The sequence below is a fragment of the Schistocerca cancellata genome, chromosome 10, assembly GCF_023864275.1.
Source record: "Schistocerca cancellata isolate TAMUIC-IGC-003103 chromosome 10, iqSchCanc2.1, whole genome shotgun sequence".
Taxonomy (NCBI): domain Eukaryota; kingdom Metazoa; phylum Arthropoda; class Insecta; order Orthoptera; family Acrididae; genus Schistocerca; species Schistocerca cancellata.
In genome coordinates, this window is record NC_064635.1 from 164,747,819 (window position 1) to 164,752,090 (window position 4,272).

Genomic DNA, 4,272 nt, shown 5'->3' on the forward strand with positions numbered 1-4,272 from the left:
TGAGGTCATCGGTCCCTAGATTTAAACACAACTTAAACTGACTTATGCTAAGGACAACACACACACCCATGCCCGAAGAAGGACTAGAATCTCCGGCGGGAGGGGCAGCGCAATCCGCGCATCACGCCTCAAACCGCGCGGCCATTCCGCGCGGCATAGCACCAAGTGCCAAACGCCTCGATTCTCTTCCGTTCCGCTTTTCCCACGTACCATGGGTTCACCTCCTTACAATGCCGTGTTCCCAGCATACGTTTTCAGAAAATTCTTCATCAATCTCTACTGGCATTTGATAGTACGTAGTAGACATCTTTTGGGGAATGCCCTGCTTGCCTTTGCTTGTCTGCTTTTTCTGTACTACTGCCTTCTACCGTCATGTGTTATTTTGCTTCCCACGTATCAGAATTCCTTCACTTCGTAAGCTACATCGTCCGCAATTCTGATGTTTATCGTTAATATCATACAGGGCGGGGTGGCGTAATGGTTAGCACACTGGACTCGAATTCGGGAGTACAACGGTTCAAAACCCCCTCGAACCGTCCGGATTTAGGTTTGTCCGTGATTTCCTTAAATCTCGTAAGAAAAATGCCGTGGTGGTTTCTTTGAAAGGGCACAGCCGATTTCCTTCCCCATCCTTCCCTAATCCGAGCTTGTGCTCGTCTCTGATGACCTCGTTGTCGACAGGACGTGAAACTCTAATCTCCTCTTCCTCTCCTTCGCTAATATCACTTCTGCTACTCAGAAAGACTTTACGCCCTGTGATGATGACTCTAGCACAGAGACAAGAAATGTAAGGCAGAGGAATATGTCTTAGACCACGAGTTAAAGCTGGTAAAACAAAAATCACGAAGTAAACAGTGGGTGCGTTTTCCAAGATGTGAGTGCTACAGTTATTCAGTCATGACAAAATTATAGTGTCTGTAGTGTCAACAGTGACACCCTGCAAAGAAACCACGGGTGACAGTGAATCACAGCCACTACGTATACATCGGGCTCCCAAAACCGACATTCGTAAACCAATTTCCCAATATCGCTTCTCATTTGTGGTATAAACACACCAATATAGTTTTTGGAACTGCGGTTCTAGCTGGCGGATTTCCTCTTATGCAATAGATTTTTGCTCCAATGGAACCCTCAACGATTTTCAAAGTGTGCTGAGGTTATAAGGCTCCTACTTGCTTTGAAAAGCGCCGCCTAATATGGAAGGAGTGAGTCTTTGCGCAGAGAAAAGAAAGGGAAAAATTTGGACTGAGAAATATGTTTTACATCTCCTATGCTTGACAGGCAAGAAAGAGCTGTCGTACCGACTACATAGGAAACTGGAGCAACTGTTTCTAGGAGCTCTCATGCCAAATCAATAACGATCGGAGATCTAATAAACAATATGCACAGACTGCTACGGTCGCAGGTTCGAATCCTGCCTCGGGCATGGATGTGTGTGATGTCATTAGGTTAGTTAGGTTTAAGTAGTTCTAAGTTCTAGGGGACTGATGACCACAGCTGTTAAGTCCCATAGTGCTCAGATCCATTTTTGACAATATACACAGCTGTTGTGGGTTGGCAGGAGAGCCAATACCGTGATATTAGAGGAAGCCGAATGGGCACGCGTTTTAGCTCACGCAGGCTGGCCTGAGGTCTGGAACAGGACAAGGAAATTAGACTTCAGAAAAAAAACTGACGTAGCTGGCGGTATACTTAACTTTAATCCATTAATGATGAGCGTCGCTCTTGACGGTACATGTTTTACAGTATCAATAGTAACTGGTAATGGCGCCTTGCTAGGTCGTAGCAAATGACATAGCTGAAGGCTATGCTAACTATCGTCTCGGCAAATGAGAGCGTAATTTGTCAGTGAACTATCTCTAGCAAAGTCGGTTGTACAACTGGGGCGAGTGCTAGGAAGTCTCTCTAGACCTGTCGTGTGGCGGCGCTCGGTCTGCAATCACTGATAGTGCCGACACGCGGGTCCGACGTATACTAACGGACCGCGGCCGATTTAAAGGCTACCACCTAGCAAGTGTGGTGTCTGGCGGTGACACCACATTTTAGATGTACAGAAAATATAGTACGAATATGCGAAAATTTAGGGATAGGAATGGGATAGAAATCATCAGATGTGATCTGCATGTAAAAACACACAAATGATTACAGTTTTAGAAAAAAAACTGGATGATATATTCAAGAGAAAGGGCTTCACATGCTCAGCGAGTAAATTACGCATTGGTCCAACTCTGGCTCTTATGCAAGCAGTTATTCAGCTTACCATTGATTGACAAGTTATTGGATATCCTCCTGAGGATTATCGTACTAAATTCGGGCCAATTGTGGCGTTACCTCGTCGAAATCCCGAGATCGTCGGAGGGGGCTGCCCACAATGGTCCAAACTTTCTTCCTCCTCGAGGTAGGGTGGGGCAAGTACGAAGACAAGCAGTAGAAGCTTCCGCCGTTGTCGTGCTGAAATGTACGCCCAAGGTAGCTTGCTATGAAGTGAAAGAAAACGGGCCGTCGACGTACCACTGTGCTGCAGGGGTGCCACGGTGACAGCAAAAGCGGTCTCGCTGTGAAATAAAACGTCACCCCACACCACCACACTCGCATTCGGGAGGACGACGGTTCAATCCCGCGTCCGGCCATCCTGATTTAGGTTTTCCGTGATTTCCCTAAATGGCTCCAGGCAAATGCCGGGATGGTTCCTTTCAAAGGGCACGGCCGACTTCCCTACCTGTCCTTCCCTAATCGGATGAGACCGATGACCTCGCTGTCTAGTCCTCCCCTAAACAACCAACCAACCAACCACACCACCACTTGTGGTTGTCAGGCCACATGGCGGTCGACAAAGAGACTGGTATCCCACTGCTGTCCACGTCTTCGATGTTCATCTGGTCTCAGTTCGAAGCGGGACTCATCACAGAAGATAATTCTACTCCAGTCAATCAAATCCCAGTCCCTCAGGAGGCCACAAACACCTCTACCGTACAGTGCCAAGGCGAATAACTGCTTGCATAAGGGGCAGAGGTGGACCAATACGCCGGCCGGAGTGGCCGAGCGGTTCAAGGCGCTACAGTCCGGAACCGCGCTGCTGCTACGGTCGCAGGTTCGAATCCTGCCTCAAGCATGGATGTGTGTGATGTCCTTAGGTTAGTTAGGTTTAAGTAGCTCTAAGTTCTAGGGGACTTATGACCTCAGATGTTAAGTCCCATAGTGCTCAGAGCCATTTTTTGAACCTTAACATAATTCCTCCGAGGTGCTTCGTTCTTCTCTTAGCTTTTCTTTCTTTTCCATCGCCTGAGAGTATATGCTGTAGTTTGGAAACTCGATTCTGGACTTGCCATGAAAAAATGACTCCAGTTCGTCGTGTAAACGTAGCAAATGGAGTGCTGTCTACTCTGGGAGCATGGCTTTGATCTGGGAACTCGAGCAACCTTGCCATTGAGATTCTGATGTTCCTCCTACTCATTCTTAGAGTGTCTCCAGCCCCTGCCCCCTCGTTTCTCCCTCACCACACACCAGCACTCAACCACGGAACCACACCCACCCACCCACCGAGCCATCACACACATACACACGGACACACACACACACAGCATTCCTCTTGTCTCTTCCGCACCCCAGCCCTTTAATCTCCATCCGTGGAGTGGAACAATGATAGACAGGAAGCCGGATTAAAAAACTGTCAGTCGACCTCCTCGACAAATTTTCTGCGGCAGTTTTACTTGGCTCCCGCGTTCGCCGTGCCTTAACAAGTTGCGAGAAGCGGCCTCCCGTCCCCTGCAGGGCTGTAGCGCCGCCGGATAATCCACAGAGTTAATATTGGGCTGGGAATTTTAAAGAGCCCGCCCTCAAACTCCTCCCGCCCGTTGCTTTTATCATCTGCGATGTATTTTCGAAAAGACGATGTGAACGAGAATTTCGTAAACAACAGGAACAGCGCCACTGCCGGTCTACTGCCAGCGGCCACTACTGCAGAACATTCAAGAGCAAAACTGTATTGTGTTCTACTTTCATCGTCATAACTTTCAGACTCCTTCAAAATTTAATAACCGAATACTTATAGTTTAAAACAGTCACCAAGTACTGGTTAACGGTGCATAGAAGCTGCCTGAGTTCCAACTCTTCTTGCTAGTGTGGGCGTTGCACTGGTTTGTTATAAGTGAAGTGCAACTACTCACGGAGGTTCAGTGTGGACAGAAAATATCGTATGATAGCGTAATTTGATATACAGTTTAATGGGTCAATGCGGAACCGATTTACGATGAAAAAAATTAGTTCCTACTT